Source organism: Portunus trituberculatus, chromosome 35 (assembly GCF_017591435.1).
Source record: "Portunus trituberculatus isolate SZX2019 chromosome 35, ASM1759143v1, whole genome shotgun sequence".
NCBI lineage: Eukaryota > Metazoa > Arthropoda > Malacostraca > Decapoda > Portunidae > Portunus > Portunus trituberculatus.
In genome coordinates, this window is record NC_059289.1 from 1380104 (window position 1) to 1400246 (window position 20143).

The 20143-nt window shown below is 42.8% G+C and overlaps 1 protein-coding gene across 2 annotated transcripts in view; it reads right to left on the bottom strand.

The window, feature by feature from the left end:
- The window catches only part of LOC123512999 (multiple PDZ domain protein-like), a 945060-nt gene extending 935054 nt beyond the window's left edge, over positions 1-10006 (bottom strand). Inside the window, exon 1 of one of the 2 annotated variants that reach the window (XM_045269789.1) lies at positions 9728-10006. The gene's annotated coding sequence lies outside the window, so the exon portion shown is untranslated. The remainder of the gene's footprint in view (positions 1-9727) is intronic. The other variant, XM_045269790.1, reaches the window with a different exon arrangement.
- Positions 10007-20143: the final 10137 nt, after the last annotated feature.

Here is a 20143-nt window from a genome sequence, read left to right on the forward strand (position 1 = left end):
TCCCCATATCCTCCACCTCTCCTTCGTCTTTGCCCACCCCTCTAAAGTAGTAGTCCTCCTCCTCCTCCTCCTCCTCCTTCACATTTCACCACCACGTATACCTAACCCTGCTCCTCTTTCCTGTCCCTCAACAACCCTCCTCTTCCCTTCCCCTCACGCCACTCCCCTCACTCGGCCAAGGATAAGAGGCAGTTCAAAATAAATATTGGATTTCGTTGAGTTTCCACGTCGCTGCCTCACCCTGAAGAGGACCTCCTCGTGAAGTGACAGAAAACCAACCAATCAGTCAGTCAGTCAGTTAGTCGCCACTTGACCGCTGCACTGACTGGCTGACTGGAATAAATAGCTGATATTAAAACTAAGGACTATATTCTGACCCTCTGCTACTTTGAAGAGGCTCTACTTGAAGTGACACGGGTTTTTAAAGGTGTTTTTTTACGGTCTCACTGACAGATTAACAAGCTTTCGACGTTATTAACCGGTGATACACTACTGAGAACCAGGCTAAGCGTCTCTGTGGCTTTAGAATATAGTCGTGGTGGGCGAGCAAAGCGTTTCTGAATACCGGCCAAGATAGCTAGAAAGTTATGAGGATTGTAAATAGAGGAATAAATGTAAAGGCAGGAATCCGAAGTTGCTAGTAATAGGATTCTGACACGTGCTGCTCACAGGAGAGGGAGAAGAGGAGGAAGAGGAGGAACTGCACTATTTAAACAGAAAAATGTGGATGTTTGGATGAATATGAGTACAAGTATATATGTCAATGAAAAGATCTTGTATGAATAAAGAGGACACGACAATGGTAGTAGTAGTAGTAGTAGTAGTAGTAGTAGTAGTAGTAGTAGTAGTAGTAGTAGTAGTAGTAGTAGTAGTGATGAAAATAATAATAATAATGAAAATAACAACAACATAATAATAATAATAATAATAATAATAATAATAATAATAATAATAATAACTATAATAATTAAACAGTGTACTAAACAAAAGAAATTGATTAACGGTTCACGTCACTAATTAAGGCGAGGCAGGTATACATAATTAGGAGGAAATTTTAAGATAAGGAAGACTGGAGAGAGAGAGAGAGAGAGAGAGAGAGAGAGAGAGAGAGAGAGAGAGAGAGAGAGAGAGAGAGAGAGAGAGAGAGAAAATCCCCCCCAACCACATCCTCGCCCCCAGACACACACCACTCATCACCTCTCAATTTCCCCCTTTTCCCCTCGCAAACACCAAGGCAGATGGGGCGGGTAAATATTGTGCAAAATGTCACGCCCGCTAGATGCCGCCCACCAGACGCTTGCTGAGCCCTTTGGTAGAGTAGAGCCGCCAGTGCGTCGTATCCACCTCCATTAAAACTTCTATTCTCTATAGTGACTCTCATTTCATATTTTTCCTTCGTAACATGACTCGCTAAAAACAATCCGAGAGAGTGTTTGGTGTCACTTTTTTTCAGGTCAATAGTTTTATATCACGTCTATTTTACCTTCTTATTTGTTGTTTTAGTTTTAGTTTTTTTTCGTTTCTCGCATTTATTTATTTTTTTCTTTGTTGTTGTTGTTCTCTCACTGCCGGTACGCAATCACACATACACTCACACTCACACTCACACACACACACACACACACACACACACACACACACACACACACACACACTAATAAAAGGAACCAAACAACACTTTAGAACTTGAAGGAAGACGCCGCAACAAACAGGTAAAGACTAGTGAAGGACAGGAGGTAACAGACAGATAAGCAGATACGGAAAGATAGAAAAGCGAAGAACGTTGAGGTGACAGAGAGATAAAGACTTACAATAAAAAAACAGATGAGGAAAAAATAAATGATAAACTAACAGTACAGCAACCAAAAATAAATACATAAATAAAATAAAAGAGACACATGGTAAATATATCAACTAGCCAGAGAAAGGGCAAAAAAATGGCACAAAATACAAGACCTACAATAAAAAAACCTGAAGAAAAAAATGAGGCAGGTAAACAGGTAAACGACACAACAGAAAGACAAGCAGGAAGACACGATCAATAAACGCCAAGCCACAGAAAAAGTAGGCCACAGATAAGATTGGCAGAAAGATTAGATGGACACACGCTACTTCATAAACCATTCCGACACACAGACAGACAGACAGACAGGTACACGGAGACACATGACAGCAATCAAAGCAACGAGGAGTAAAATCAAGATGTATCAAAAGGCATGAAGAAAAAAAGTTAAGACAGAAATAAGATTGACAGAAAGATTAGATAGACACACGCTACTTCATAAACCATTCCGACACACACACACACACACACACACACACACACACACACACACAGAGAGAGACAGACAGGTAAACGGAAACACAAGTAGATTTAAAACAACGAGGAAGAGTAAAATCTAAGTGTATTAAAAGGCAATGCTACCGATCCTCCCCTGCACACACATGGAAAATAGATGAACTAGCCAGAGAAAGGGGAGAAAATGGTACAAAAATATGACCTACAATAAAAACATGAAGAAAAAAGGTTGGACAGAAATAAGATTGACAGAAAGATTAGATGAACATTGAACACATGCCATAAACCATTCCCATTTCCCTCACACACACCACTTCATAAACCATTCCGACACACACACACACACACACACACCCGGCCCGGTAGCTCAGTGGTTAGAGCGCTGGTTTCACAAGCCAGATGACCGGGGTTCGATTCCCCGGCCGGGTGGAGATATTTGGGTGTGTCTCCTTTCACGTGTAGCCCCTGTTCACCTAGCAGTGAGTAGGTACGGGATGTAAATCGAGGAGTTGTGACCTTGTTGTCCCGGTGTGTGGTGTGTGCCTGGTATCAGGCCTATCCGAAGATCGGAAACAATGAGCTCTGAGCTCGTTCCGTAGGGTAACGTCTGGCTGTCTCGTCAGAGACTGCAGCAGATCAGTGAATTACACACACACACACACGCGATAAACGAAAGACCTCTGTAGCCCTCACCTTTATTGACTTCAAAAAAGCTTTTGATTGAGTGCACCACAACACTGTGATCAACAAAGCATCAAGCTCCTCCCCCCCAACATCGTGGCATGGCTGGCAAACTTCCTATCTGACAGACAACAGGTAGTCAGGTACCAAGGAGCGGCCTCCACCTCTAAGCCCCTCACTTGCGGCGTCCCCCAAGGGACCAAGCTTGGACCTCTCTGCTTCCTCCTCCTCATCAATGACGCGATGACGGACACTCCATCCAGATGGAAATATGTTGACGACACAACACTAGGCGTCACACTCAACAACACAAACCCAGACTACACTCAACTCCAAGCACTCCTCAACACACTACACACATGGACGACAAACAACCACATCACAATCAACGCAAATAAATCCACAGTCATGCACATAAACACCTCTACTAGTGCTGCTACAGTCCCGCCCCCCCAGGTCTCTATCGGCAACAGTTCCTCCAGGTGGTCAGGTCGGCCAAGCTGCTGGGCGTGACCATTGACGACCAGCTCACCTGGAAACTTCACGTCGGCAACCTGGTCAAGTCCGCGACCTACAAACTACACCTTCTCCGGCGACTCAAGACCCTGGAAACCCCGCTGGTGAGCTGGCAGGAGTGTATTCTTGCTTTATCCTGCCGAAGCTCACATATGCATCCCCTGCATGGTCTAGCTCACTGACCCTCACCCAGCGCCGCCAACTGGAGACAGTACAAAAACGGGCGTGTCGGCTGATCTTGGGAAGCAACTATACCAGCTACCAAGACGCCCTGCACGCCCTGAAGCTCAACACCCTGCAGGACCGCCACGAACTACTCCTGGAACAGATGGGCCGCCGGCTGCTGCACCACCCCCGCCACCGTGACCTCCTCCCCCCCACTGCACCGCGTCCTCGTACCTCGGTGAGGCACGCCAACACACTCGTGCCCATCAGAGCCAGAACTGACCGCTACAAAAAGAGTGCTGTGCCAGCCATGGTACAGGCAATAAACACACACTAACAAACTGCATTCGTTTATTCTTGTATAATATTAAGTTATTCTTGTATAATATTAAGTCTTTAATTGTTTTGTTTTGTTTTGTTTTTCAGTTTGTACAAATACATCCACCCCTTTTCTGTAAATTTTCAGCCTTCGGGCTGCAATGTCTAATAAACCGTATTATTATTATTATTATTATTATTATTATTATTATTATTACACACACACACACACACACACACACACACACACACACACATAAACGTAGACACAAGCGGACAACAATCAAAACAACGAGGGAGAGTAAAATCTAAATGTATTAAAAGGCAATGCTACGGATCCTTCCCTGCTCATTTACTGCAAGGGTCTAATCTACCTGCATTACCATTGTTAATTAAATCTCACCCCGCGCCTCTCGCAGGGATAACCACACTAAAATTGCTTCAAATAATCACAATACAGGATCAAATTATGCGACTCTACTGCACCGCACCTCTGCCACTTCCAAAAGGCTGTAATTGACTGGCATGGGTTTTTAAGGATGTTTTTTGCAGTTCGAGTGACAACGTATTAAGATTTTTGCATTATTTTTATAAGGATGAGAACCAGTATGTAATCTAAGGACGTTCAAAAAAGCTTAAGTTGAAGTGCCACAGGTTTTTAAGGATGTTATCTATAATTTTACTGACAAATTAACAAGATTCCTACACCATTAACAGGAATGACAACCCACAGAACATATGTAGAATTCCAAAAGGCTGTAGCTCAAGTCATACGTTTTTAAATGTTTTTTATACGATCATAATAACAAATTGACAAGATTTCTATATCATTAACGGGAATAAGAACCCTCAAATCATCTCTGGAGTTTCGAAAGGATCTAATTAACCCCTTGAGTACCATGACGCGCTTCCATATTCTTCTGCTTACTATTTGTTGATTTTATACAGCTTCAGAAATTCCTGTATGGGATTTTAATAGTGAAAACTGTTGCCATTAATCTTCTGACCTCCATCGAGCCTTCCTAACGTCAATAAAATGGTCTAATCGTAATACAAATCTCAAGATAAGAGTGTGTCCCAGTACTGAAGGGGTTAAAGTAACACAGGTTTTGAAGAATGTTTTTTTGCCACAGTTAACAAGATTCCAACACCATTAAAAGGAATGAAAACCCGGCAAATGATCACTGTGGCCTTTGAAAAATAATCACGGTGAGAGAGCAGAGCGATTCCAAACACAGGACTTGTCTCAGAGATGGATGAACCCGGCAAGGGAGAAGGGACTGTCTGAGAGGTTTATTCATGGATGCAGTGAAGGAAGACCTGCTTGTTAAGGGTATGACAGAGGAAGGCGCAGAAGACAAAGCGTGCTGGAGAAAGTTCATCCGCTGTGGTGACCTCTAACGGGAGCAGCAGATAGATAAGGAGGAGGAGGAGGAGAAGGAGAGGAGGAGGAGGAGAAGGACTGTGGGGTTCGATTCTACTCTACTCTGCAGTTTATTGGTAGAAGAGGCAGCGCAGCGTTCTCTTGTACCACTAAGCACAGTATGATCTCTCTCTCTCTCTCATATAAATCTCAGTGATTTTCTAATTTTTCCATTCTTTCCTATTCTCTTTGCTGTTCCTGTACTCTCTCTCTCTCTCTCTCTCTCTCTCTCTCTCTCTCTCTCCACTAATATACTTCCTAGATCAGAGGTCAGAGGTCACAGCATCCCAGTACACGTGTCTCTCTCCATCTGACCTTCGGAAACGCTAATTATTCATAACATTATTCATTGCAGAGTGATATTCCTCTCCCTATGCATTAAATATAGTCCATCAATTTGTCACACTCCTCAACACTTGGTCAGATTCCCCAGTGGTAGCATTGACTCAATAAATAGCGTCTTATTAGTCCAGGAATCCGCTTATGTTGTTACTTCCGTCAGCATTTCCATCATGTGGTTCAGATGTAATACAGCAGATAACAGACTTCCCAGAGGAACTACAGTATAATGACACCTGAAGGCTTGTACTGTATGTCACCTTGAAGTCTTGCATTATACAGTAACCGCTATCTAGTTCACCTTTCCTGTTTAACCCCTTCAGTGATATGACGCGTTTGTATATTCATTCTGCTTACTACTTGGTGATTTTGTACAGCTTGAGATACTTATGTGGAGGATTAAAATAGTGAAGACTCTGGCCATTAATCTTCTGACCACCATAGACCCTTCCTAATGCAAATAAAATCGTTTACTCATACCCAAACTCAGGGTAAGAAAGCGTCCCAGTACTGAAGGGGTTTAGTACGAATCACACTCGAGACACGTTTACTTGTTCTAAATCCACCTACAGTCTTTAAAACAGGAGTGGCAAAATCTATTCCCTTTCCCTTCTTTTTTGTAGATACATATAAAGATTTCATTCTACTATTAACCCCTACAGTAATGCGACATATTTTTACCTTGAGTTTTGGGTGTGATTAGACCATTTTATTGACATTAGGAAGGGTCTACGAGGTCAGAAGTTTAATGGCCAGAGTCTTCACTATTTTAATCCCCACAAAGTTTCTGAAGCTGTGTAAAATCAGCAAATAGTAAGCAGAATGAATATGGAAACACGTCATGGTATATACTGAAAGGGTTAAAGCAGGAGTGGCAAAATATATTCCCTTTCTCTTCTTTTTTTGTAGATACATATAAAGCCTTCATTCTACTATTAAGACAATGAACTCTTGCGATACTTTACCGTCCCATGAACTTCCACCACTAAGAGTCGCTGATAAGATACACACAGAAAGATAAGATTGCCATACACAAATTAAGGCTCGCCATCTACATGCTTTTCGCCATTATCTGGTGGTGTCTCCTCCTATCTGATTAAACAACCCATTAGAATGACAAGTGAGACAAGATCGTGGGATTACTTCAACCTAACCTATGATCCGCAAATAAGATTCTGTGTGTGTGTGTGTGTGTGTGTGTGTGTTTGTGTGCGTAATTCACTGATCTGCTGCAGTCTCTGACGAGACAGCCAGACGTTACCCTACGGAACGAGCTCAGAGCTCATTGTTTCCGATCTTCGGATAGGCCTGATACCAGGCACACACCACACACCGGGACAACAAGGTCACAACTCCTCGATTTACATCCCGTACCTACTCACTGCTAGGTGAACAGCACCTACACGTGAAAGGAGACACACCCAAATATCTCCACCCGGCCGGGGAATCGAACCCCGGTCATCTGGCTTGTGAAGCCAGCGCTCTAACCACTGAGCTACCGGGCCGTGTGTGTGTGTGTGTGTGTGTGTGTGTGTGTGTGTGTGTGTGTGTGTGTGTGTGTGTGTGTGTGTGTTCAATTTCGAACGGAGGAGGAGGAAGAGGAAGAGGAGAGAGGAAAGGGAGGAGCGGTAGTGGTCTTTGCCTACAATAGAAAGTCGAAACCACCTAAAATGTCGTTTCTCGTAAATAATCTCTCTCTCTCTCTCTCTCTCTCTCTCTGGTAACAGCAAACACTTCTCGTAACAATGATGCCAAACTAATACCGTTCCAGTTACTAATGAATGCCCTATCGCCATTCACAGATAACATTACTCAATAGCTCTCTTGATACATGAAAAGTAGTAAATATCAACCCACCACCTTAATAACAAAAAAACACTTATTTTCCTGATCTTAAAACAAACTACTCATGATCTTAAAGCAAACTAATTACACATGATCTTAAAACAAACTAATTACTCATAATCTTAAAACAAACTACACATGATCTTAAAACAAATGGAATATAAAGCTTCAACTAACGCCAGAAACTACAAGGAGCCATCCCTGTCAATCAACCCCATTCAATACTGGGACACATTTTTACCTTGAGATTTGTGTACGATTAGGCCATTTTATTTGCATTAGCAAGGATCTATGGAGGTCATAAGATTAATGGATACATGCTTCACTATTTTAATCCCACACATGAGTTTTTGAAGCTGTATAAAATAACTAAATAGTAAGCACAATCAATATGTTAACGCGTCATGGTATACAAGGGGTTAATATGAAATGCACAACCCACTTCAGTAAGATTTCACCTCTTCAGTACTGGGATGCATTTCTACCTTGATTTTTGGGTATGATGAGACGATTTTATTGACATCAGGAAGGGTCTATGGAGGTCCGAAGACTAATGGCCACAGTCTTCACTATTTCAATCCACACATTAGTTTCTGAAGCTGTATAAAATCATCAAATACTATGCAAAGTGAATATGAAAACGTGTCATGGTACTGAAGGGGGTTAATGTCATTTTTCCCTTCATTCCTTTCATCCCTTCAGTAATCGTCCGGCGCTGGGTGTGGGCTAGGTGAGAGCACTGAAAGGCGGACAGGCAGTAGATCACGTGATGGAGTTGGCAGGAGACTTTCTGGGAGGTAGCCTATTACTCCCTCCACCCATCGCTAGTGAGAGAGGGAGAGGAAGACTCGGAGGAGAGGGAGGAGTAGGTGAGGCAGTAGGGAGGAGGGAAGGGAAGGAGGTGTGCTTTAGTCAGTCAATCGCCTCTGCTTGCTCTCTCTCTCTCTCTCTCTCTCTCTCTCTCTCTCTCTCTCAGTAAAGAGGATTTAAGTCAACGTCACATTATCATTTTCAGGTTAGTAACACACACACACACACACACACACACACACACACACACACACACACACACACGACACTTAGCTACATAAAACAAATATAATGAATGGCAAGAAAAAAATATACCCATTCAATACAGAAAAAGAACTCACCCAATTCTTACATGACAAAATTAAAACAAAAGTAATGAATGAATAAGAAAAGCAATACAACCAATGGCATGAAAAGAATGAAATAAATAAAAATAAAAACGGAGAAGCTCATCAATTTTTTACACGAGAACCAACTTCGAGCATCTCTAAATGTCATGCACACTCACTATACGGAACACACATCCCGGTCTTCTCTCAACACACCGCCTTGGATCCCGCCCGCCCGCCCGCCTGTCCCTTTCACAATAGCGGGGACACTCAGGCTAATCCTTATTCTGGCAGTTCCCTCGCTTGCCTTTCAACCACACGCGTAAGGAGAGGAGTACAACCGTGTCCCTCATCTGCCTAACAATGCCTGATCACCTGTGCTCGACAAGACGTGGATAAGAAGATTTGTATGACTGTAATGGTGGTGGTGGTGGTGGTGAATGTTTAGTGAGATACAGAGATAACTTTCACCAGTACTCCTTCATTCAGGGTAGGCAGAATGGATGCATAGAACAATAAAACAAAAAAAAGTTTCATCAAGTGTTTGTTTCCCGCAGGAATCTGAGTCAGGCCACTCCTAACCGTCGCCTCACTGAGCGGCAATCTCTCCCAGACATTCCAGCTGCCGCGGCGTCCAAGTTCCAGAGTTTTTCGCGTATTTCATTAATGCTACACGTCTCGTTCGGCTGGGGAGGAAGCACCCCAGCTGGCGCCAGTTCAACCCAGCAAGGTGGACACCCACGCCCACGTTCTCCCAGACACACACGCACTCAGCAAACACCACTCCACATGCTGAGCGAGGCGAGGCGTGGGAGGAAGTAAGAGGAGACAGGTGAGGTAGTGATCAACGTCTACCTGTAACGCAGTACATGTGCATCTCACCTCACACACCTGCTTCCGGAAATTAGTCTCATGGTTTTACCTGTACTCACTTTCGCCCAGCCTTGCACACCTAGGCCTGAGTAATGGTACAGTTAGGTGAGGGAAAAGAAGAGGATTTACCTGTTCTTGAAGTTCAGCGGCCCCAAGACGAGAGGATAACCTTGAGAGACAGACAAACCCTTCGCACGCCTAGGATGCCGCTCTAAATTTATATCATCTCACGGGATTATTCACACTAAAATTTTGCTATATTACAAGACATATGTACACTTTAACCATATATATAACTATGTATAAGTTTTGATATATATCATACGCTAACAACATTAACAAAGTCGAAAACGTGGCAGCCTCAACACACACACACCTCCCGCACAGATACAAGTTTGCACTGAGCTCGCCTGGCTGGCTATAGACTCGGGAACCTGCCTCTTCCCGGTACTTACCTGCGCGCGCACAGCGGGATCCGATGCTTTCTATCTCCCGTATCTACATTAGTTCTTGTCTTTCATCGATATGCACACACACTACATTACACTAAACGCACGCACAACCTTAAAGTAACCAATAGCAAGACATAGATAGTGAGAGTGGGTGAGATAGAAGTCATTCAAACCTCTTAGCGTCTCCCCCTCCTTGTACCTTCTCCCGTCCCCCGGCCAGCTGACGAGAGCGGGAGAGGAGAGATGGGGAGGAGGGAGTGAGAGAAGGGGAGTCCGTGACCAGCCTCTTCATCCATCCTCGTCTTTTCCACCTGCTGGAGTCCGACTTGAGAGTCCATCCAATTGACACTTAAACAATAGTCTGCTCCCAGTCATGTCCCGCGCTGTATTACGTGCGCTGGGTGTCAGAGATCGTTCATGTCACTAAGTGTGTGTTTCACTGTTTGATCTGCTGCAGTCTCTGACGAGACAGCCAGACGGAACGAGCTCAGAGCTCATTATTTCCGATACTCGGATAGGCCTGAGACCAGGCATACACCACACACCGGAACAACAAGGTCACAACTCCTCGATTTATATCCCGTACCTACTCACTGCTAGGTGAACAGGGGCTACACGTGAAAGGAGACACACCCAAATATCTCCACCCGGCCGGGGAATCGAACCCAGGTCCTCTAGCTTGTGAAGCCAGCGCTCTAACCACTGAGCAACCGGGCGTGTGAGTGTGTGTGTGTGTGTGTGTGTGTGTGTGTCCTTCCTCTTATGAACACGTCTCCTGTGTTTATCGTCACGGTTTGGAAGGAAATGTAATGTAAAGCCAGAGCTGAAACATATGGTGTGGATTACGTAAAAAAAAAAATCATCGATATTCCAAAACATGAAGAAAACATCAGATGGGAAGGAAGGGCAAGAAAAGGAGCATGTGTCACTGAGGGAAAGGTGTGTCCCCGTCACCATCATCACCAGCAACACCACCTACACCACCTACAGCTCCCACAGACGCCGAGACAGCTTCATTTCACCCTCCAGCGAGCGAGGACAACCTTAGCTAACCCTCGCCGCCACTCTCTCTCTCTCTCTCTCTCTCTCTCTCTCTCTCTCTCTCTCTCTCATTATTTAAACATGTTTACATTCACGCCCATAAATTTGCTTTTAACTATGTTCTTCCCTCCTCCTCTTCTCACAGCCTCTTTCTCGCATCCTCCTCCTCCTCCTCCTCCTCCTCCTCCTCCTCCTCCTCCTTCTCTTCTTCCTCCTCCTAGACACCATCACCATCATCCCATTCTCCACCTCATCAAAGAGAGGACCATCATCCACTACGCAACGAAATGGCAGGTAACTAGCGAGCGAGGAAGCGCCCCTGGATGGAATGAAGCTCCCTCGTCCCCTTTCAAGGCCCGGACACACACACACACACACACACACATCATTAAACCCCAACACTCCTGCCATGCCATATGCTCCCCTTCATTCCCCTTCATACTTTCCCCTGATGATTATTGTAACGTTGCACCTTCAATACTTGGTGGTGGTGGTGGAGGTGCTGGTGGATCAAGGCAAAGAAAGGCTCATATTCTGAAACAATTCCACGCTGTACCTTCACTATTTTCAAAGGGCTCCAGTTGAAGTGACACGAGTTTTTATGGATGTTTCTGTAGCTCTAGTGATATTTCAACAAGTTTTCTGCGTTACCAACAGGACAAATACGCTTTAGAACTCAGCTAATGGGTTCTGTAGCCTTTGAAAATGGTCGCAGTGAGAGAGAGAGAAGCGTTTCTGAATATGTGCAAAAACTCAACAGCAGAAGACTTGCTAGGTTTCACGATGTTCTGTGTGCTGATCTACAATAGCTAATCCGAAGCAAGACAGAGTAGTAGTGAGTAGGAGGAGCAGACGGATATGGAGAAGTAGTAGGTTGTTACAGGTGGAGAGGAGCTGGACGTGGAGGAGGAGGAGGAGGAGGAGGAGGAGGAGGAGGAGGAGGAGGAGGAGGAGGAGGAGGAGGAGGAGGAGGAGGAGGAGCAAGAAGAAGAAGAAGAAGAAGAAGAAGAAGAAGAAGAAGAAGAAGAAGAAGAAGAAGAAGAAGAAGAAGAAGAAGAAGAAGAAGAAGAGGAGGAGGAGAAAGAGAAGGAGAACGAGTTGGTGGACTTAGACATAGAGGACAAAGAAGAGAAAGAGGAGGAAGAAGAGGAAGAGGAGAAGGAGGAGGAGGAGGAGGAGGAGGAGGAGGAGGAGGAGGAGGAGGAGGAGGAGGAGGAGGAGGAGGAGGAGGAGGAGGAGGAGCAGAAGAAGAAGAAGAAGAAGAAGAAGAAGAAGAAGAAGAAGAAGAAGAAGAAGAAGAAGAAGAAGAAGAAGAAGAAGAAGAAGAAGAAGAAGAAGAAGAAGAAGAAGAAGAAGAAGAGAAGGAGGAAGAGGATAAAGAGAAAGAGAAAGAGAAAGAGAAAGAGGAAGAGGGAGAGGAAGAGGAAGAAGAAGAGGAGGAGGAGGAGGAGGAGAAGGAGGAAACAGAAGAGAAGGATCGTTCTTACTTTAACAGTTCTTTTATTGCATAAGAAAACTAAAATAGAACTATTCTTTCCTCATTTCACAGTCGCAGCACAGAATCCTCTAAACAAGAAGACTTAAAGCAGAAGATGCCATTCAGGATTATCATGAATATTAAAAAAAAAATAAATAAATAACCAACGTAGACCATTCTCGATGAGACATAAAAGCTTAAAAGTATCCTCTTTAAGCCATAACATGAAAACTAACACACACACACACAAAAAAAAAAAAAAGAATAATAATAATAATAACGACGAGAGGCATTATCAACTCATTCCTTGTTATTTTGTACACATTTCTTCAACCACTAACCACGCTGGGACATTTCCTCTCGTTTGACAGTCATAGCCACACATTATACAGGCTAGAAAATGCGAAATCTATTCTTGTACAGGCCTCTAATTCTTGTATACGTTTATAAAGACTACATACATTGCTTTAGGTGATGTGACTTGTTGCATAACGCAGTGAAGTGGCTGAATGAATGAAAGAGAAAGAATGAAAGAGAAAGAAATCAAGCAAGAAAAATGAGTAAGCAACGACATTTATCCCTGTCAAAAAAAGGTTAATTGTCTCAAACCTGCACTGGGACTGGCAACTCAGAGGGCATTTTTTTTTTCTCTACGCTTTTTGTTGCCCTTGGCCAGTTTTACCCTCTTACATAAAAAATACTACAATAAACAGCAACATGTTCTATTCCCTCTAACACAACCTCAACACTATAATACTTCTTAGCACACAATCACCCATAGACACAACACTAGTAGACACACCATAGCGGGCATTTTCCTTTTACTCTTCTAATTGCGCTTGGCTTGTTTTACACTCTTACATAAAAATACTATAATAAACACTAGCATATCTTACCGCTCTAACACAAACTTAACACGATATCACTTCACCGCCCACCACACTAGTAGACACACCATAGCGGGCATTTTTCTTTTTCTCTTTTAGTTGCGCTTGGCCAGTTTTCCCCTTACATAAAAATACTCCAATAAACATCATCATATCTTACCCCTCTAACACAAACTTAACCCCTTCAGTACTGGGACGCATTTTTACGATGGCTTTGGATGTGATCAGACGATTTTATTGACATTAGGAAGGATCTATGGAGGTCAGAAGATTAATGGCCAGACTCTACTATTTTAATCCCTACATAAGTTTCTGAAGCTGCAGAAAATCGCCAAATAGTAAGCAGAATGAATATGGGAATGTGTCATGGTACTGAAGCCGTTAGCAATGTATCACCCCTACAAGCAGAGACACCACACCAAACAGAAAGGAACTAACTAAAACAAAAACAATAAAAACACCACGGCAACTACCCCCTCTGTAGAACTTTCAGTAGAGGCTAAAAATAAAACAAACAGGGGACCGCTCAGCACACACACCACCACCACCACCTCCTCCTTCTCTCCCTCTAGGAACGCACGAGAGAGACGAAAATAATGCAGACCCCCGAGAACAGCTGTGGCCGGGTGTGTTGGGGTGCGAGGACTGTTTAAAAAGTTCCCCCATTTCAGTTATGAGGAGGCTGAGCGGGAAGACTGGTATGCTAACTAGTCTTGGTACTGAGAGAGCAAGAAGAGAGCAAGAGTGTGAAAATCCTTGGGTACTTGTAAGGTGGTTGTAAGCCGAGTTTTGTAAATTTTTTTTTTTTTTTTAGTTTGTTAGTTGGTTGGTTAGTTGGTTATCTATCTATCTATCTATCTATCTGTCTGTGTCTATCTATCTATATTTCTATCTATGTGCCTATCTGTCTATTTATCTATCTATTTACGTTATCAAGGCAAGAGTTTATGTACTATTAAAGAAACACACAAAATTTTCCCTACTGTTATCACCCTTTTCTTCTCTATCATGAATTAGTATGTCCATTAACTACCACTACTACTACTACTACTACTGCTACTACTACTACTCCACCTTCTACTACTAAAATCATATCACTAGACTCTTGTCACGAACTTCCCTTCCATCATCAAAATCACCAAAGTAGCAGTAAAGGCCCTATCACACTGGCCTATGATAGTTTGGGTTCATGGCAACCACCTCTGACTCTAAAGTTGCCGTCGCGCACGTCTCAGCTTTTCTCTAGTTTCTTTTACTTACTTTTCGTCAACAAGAGGAAGTGCAAATGCAGTTCCAGGACAAAGCACAGGCTGAGGTATAAGCGGCATGATTTTGTTTTGGTTTATTTTGATTAGGCTGTGTCTTGGTTGGTGGGCCGTTTGCCTAAAATATCAAGAACGCGGGCAGCTTGTGTGTGATAGTGTTCCTGTTTCGTACCAAGAACCATGGCCCGGGTTCCGCATATCATAGGCCAATGTGATAGCCCGGGCCCCTTAAACAGTCTGGGGTTCCGTCCTAGTGCTGGCAGTCTGTTCACCGCTACACGAAGCCCACCCCATGTCCTTACCGCCAAACTATAAGGTCCATAACAATAAAAAGTTCCTAAATCCGTGTCGTGGCGTAAAAGGTCGGTTCCATACTGGTTTCGACAAGACCACTAATGCATTCTGAATCGATTCTTTCATCCACAGACACGACTCGAAACCGGAAAAAGGAGGAGGAGGAGGAGGAGGAGGAGGAGGAGGAGGAGGAGGAGGAGGAGGAGGAGGAGGAGGAGGAGGAGGAGGAGGACGATGAAGAAGAAGAAGAAGAAGAAGAAGAAGAAGAAGAAGAAGAAGGAGGAGGAGGAGGAGGAGGAGGAGGAGGAGGAGGAGGAGGAGGAGGAGGAGGAGAAGGAGAAGGAGAAGGAGAAGGAGAAGGAAAAGGAAAAGGAGAAGGAGAAGGAGAAGAAGAAGAAGAAGGAGAGGATGAGGAAGAGGTGGAGAAGTACTAGCTCATAATATTATCTTGACAGCAACAGGGGTAGAGTCATCGCCTCTTAGAGTGCAACATGCGACGAGAGATTCATGGGCCCCCTCTCTCTCTCCCTCTCTCTCTGCGCTTCTTTCCCCCTACATCAATCCTTTATTCATTTCCTTCCCCTCTTTCCTCAAAATTTCCCCTCTCACAGCTATTTCTCCTTTTTCTATCCTCCTCCCTTCAAAGCTACTTCTTCCCTTCCCTCCTGTACCCTCTCACCTCTGCTTCATCCACGCTCCCTTTAAAACTGATCAGACAAATGGAAGTTATAACCATCTCAGCTACACCAAACAATAGCAATAGCCGTTCACCGCCACACTACACTGCTCCACCACCACCACCACCTCCTCCTCCTCCACCTCCACCACCACCACGGGAGTCAATTAGAACGCCAGAGTTTGGTTATTAACGCGAGGCAACATTTAACGTCACCATCGGAGAGAAACGCGTTAGTAGCCGCTTTGTGTGTGTGTGTATGTGTGTGTGTGTATGTTGGTATTCTTCGCGACTAAAACGCGCGCTGTGCTGTTGAGAGGTGAAATACGAGTATCATAATGTTGGTTTTACACTCGTTTTGTTGCCATTACGTCCCTGTTAATGGTGATCTTTGTACGCAATTACGCTGACGGGGTTGCCAATGCAGGTCACAGGACGTACTGATGATGCTGACGATGTTTGAAGGCTTTTTTTGACTTGCTAGTTATATGCTGATGAAAACTTCGGTTGGTCATCTTTATCTCCCTATTGATTAATTCTGCTTCGCTTCATCTCTCCAATTACTTTTCCACCAACTCAAAAAAACTTTACAATTTCTTCTCTTCTTCTCACACATACATACAAATTTCTTCTCTCCTTTCACAACCATATATTTATTTCTACCTTGTACATTACACCTTCACTACTCTCTTAAGTTTCTCTAGTTGAAGTTACACGGGGTTTTAAAGATGACTTGAATCTTTTAGTGACAAATTTGCATCATTAAGAGGAGAAACTGTCTTGATAACCCAGATACACTTGCACGTTACACCTTCACTACTCTCTAAAGTTTCCCTAGCTGAAGTTACACGGGGTTTTAAAGAGTAACTTTAATTTTTTAGTGACATTAAGTTTTTTGCATTATTAAGAGGAGAAACAGACAGTCTTGATAACCCGGACACACTTCTACTCTACATCTTCATTACTCTCAAAAGTTTTTCTAGTTGAAGCTACACAGGTTTTAAAGAGTAATTTGAACCTTTTTGTGACACATTAACGAGATTTCTACATTATCAAGAGGAGAAAACTCGGGTAATATCGATGTGGTCTTTGAAAAATAGACGTGGTGAGAGAACAAAGCGTTTTTGAATGAAAGTTTTATATTAGGGTTTAATTAAGGTTTTAATGGTTCATTTGTGTATTTATACGAGTCTAGTGATGACTTAGGATAGTATTTGCTCCGCGAAGTTTTTAACACTTACCTAAAGAGTGAAGTGGCTTTGTTGCACGCTCGACTGTCCACTCTGCACGCAGCGTCACGTGTGTCGTTTGAACTTCTAAAATGTAAACAGAATCTGGTTAAGTCTTGGAAATGGGATATTCTTTCACGTGAATTCACCATGACTTTTTAAAGATTTTGGAATTTGCATTTCGATTAACTTTCGCTAGAGGCGAGATAGGTGTACTAAAGGCAGAAACACTTCTAGAAGGGACTTTTGAATGCTGAAATCCTGTAAGTCGGTCACTAGAACAGTAAAAAAAAAAAAAAAAAAAAAAAAAAAAAAACTCTTAAAATCCTATGTCACTGGAGCAATGAGCGATAGAGCCAGTGCCTGCCTTGCCCCACCTCCCGCCAGCCTTCCACCTCTTGTGGTCCTTGGTGGATGTTCTGATAAATATGTAAAAACTTTCACATGAAGGGTGGCGGATAACTTACAGGAAGACGATCCACTAAACTTTCCGCACCCTCTAGTTGTGTGCCTAACCCCAGCCCTGCACGACGTAACACACACACACACACACACACACACACACTGGGTAGTTTAAGGTTTAAACACTAGTTATATAATAACTTCTGATTAGCGCCACCCGCTCACCAGTACACACACACACACACACACACACGGGACCACACGAGCATAAAGCCCAGGCCCTGTAAAACTACAACTAGGTAAATACACACAGTTGAATTCCTGGCAATGTAGTGTTAACACCACACCATATAGTACCCCTGCAAAACACTACTACCACACCACATGGTACACCACCACACCTCACCATACCATTATCATACCATACAACCACGGTTTCCTCGATCATCCCGATGGCCCGACACTGCTGCATCCAACCTCGCCTTGCCATTGCTAACAGAACGATTCCATGGGACAAATTAAGGATGATCTCTTACATTTTCCATCTATTTCGAGGTATTTTCATGACTGGATGAAGGAGGTGGTGGAAGAGATGGAGGAGGTAGTGGGTGGGGAGGGGAGGAGGGAAGAGGAGTTAGCCAGTGTATGTGTAAAATAGAAGCATCTCAGCCTTGGGGCTTAGGGTACATTTTTACTGCTTTATTAATAGAGTTGGCACTGTTTTGAGATTTAATATGTGATTAGCAAAGTATAACCAGTTTCAAATTTCATATTACAATTGAGTCTACCTGCATTTTTGTTTCTCAAAAGAAATAACCAATCATTATAGAAAATATATATTTTTATATTAGCACGCCTAGGATTGTTTTGGTGTCTCCTACAAGACTTAAAATATGAGAAACAAGATCCAAATAATGTCATGAAAAAATATTTAGTCTTACTATTTGTATTTTCAATTTTGATCTCTTTATTATGCCAAAATAGAAAACAAAAAATTCTTAATATGACAAGGAATCTGTGTTTTGTTTATGTGCGGAGAAAGCACAATTTTTTCGTCTTCAGAAAATGTAATATAATGTTGTCTGTCTGAGTTTTCCATGTCGATATTTCAATGTTTTTGTGGCGCTATTTTTGGAAAACACGGACTGTTCGTTGGACATCGCTCTCTCGATCCTGTACCCGGTACGATTTTTATATGTTGGGTGTTTGTTAATGTATTTGTCGCATCAGAAAATGCAGTGCATTTCAGTCTGGGTGCCTTCTTTCTTTTCGTGTTTTTTAAAATGAATTACATACGTAAATATTTGGCCACAGGGGCACATCACCTGTGCCTTCCCCTCAGGTCAGTCTATCAATGTTTACCTTCACTCCTCCTGTGTTTCCAGATTTAGAGACTGTAGAAAAAACATAATTAATCACAAATATAGATAAATAACTCACAAAGTGCCTTAAATGAGGCAATGGTGATGTCCTTGTTCCAGATACCCAGTATCCACTTTCACGTCATGATGGAACCCAAACACAGACGGTGCCCCGCCGTCCCAGTCTCATTTCTCTTAATATCTCAGTCAATTTCCATGTTTTTCTTGGTATTTCAGGTATTTCTCCACTAGTAAAGTGTACCTGGAGGAAGAATGGAAATGTGTGAGGGAGTGTAGTAGTACTAGTAGCCAGTATAGTAGTAGGTAGAAGTAGCAGTTATTGTAGCAGCATTATTATTGTCAAAAGAGAGAGAGAGAGAGAGAGAGAGAGAGAGAGAGAGAGAGAGAGAGAGAGAGTGTGTGTGTGTGTGATGCCGTGGTTGGGCTACCCTGTAAGGGATTGCCGACCTGGAAAATGTACTTGCGCACAGGCCTATCACTGACAGAGAGAGAGAGTGGACAGTGTCAGAATATAGAGCAGAGATATGAAATGGAAATATAGAAAAGAAACAAAATAATAGGAGGTAAGGACTCAGGAAAGCCAGCAACAGATCAGTGGGACAGTGAAACAGAAGGGACTGGCTACACACATGGAGTCTCTCACACACACACCTATATTCAAAATATAAGTGGTTTACAAGGCAAAGTACCGGATTGGATAGCAGATTTCTTAAAGAACAGAGAATTGACAACGGTTATAAAGTTCTGGACCCAGTAATGTTCATAGTGTATATTTATGATGTGGTAGATGAGGTCGACAGTTATATAAGTTTATTTGCAGATGACACAAAGTTGCTGAAGTGAGTGGCAAATGATGTGGATTATGAAATGTTACAGAAAGATCTGAATAAGATATATAAGTGGAGGAAATGAAAAAAATGGAATTTAATGCAAAAAAATGCAGTGATGGAACTAGGGAATAGTAAAAGAAGACAGACAAGATCCTAATCTACATGAGGAATAGAAATTAAGAAACCAAAGAAGAAAAGATCTAGGTATTATAATAAATGATAATTTATCACCAGAAAAAACACGACCCAAACTAGAATATGCTGCTGCACTTATTTTGTCACCACATAATAAAAAAGATACATATAGCAAGACAGAAAGGTTTCAGAGTTGCAAACAAATTCGTATGAGCTATTTAACCTATGAGGACAGGTTATAACTTCCAACATTGCAACAGAGGAAAGGAAGAGGAAACCTAATTGCTATATACAAGGCATGGACCAAGTTGGCAAAGAAGACTTATTGGTGATACTTGAAAGATACAAGGGGATCCGGCATGAAATTGAAAAAGGCTGTGTTTAGAAGAGACATTAAGAAACATAGTATCCCAAATAGAAGCCTAGAAATATGGAACAGTTTGAATGAAAAAGTGGTTGGAGCAAGGAATATTCA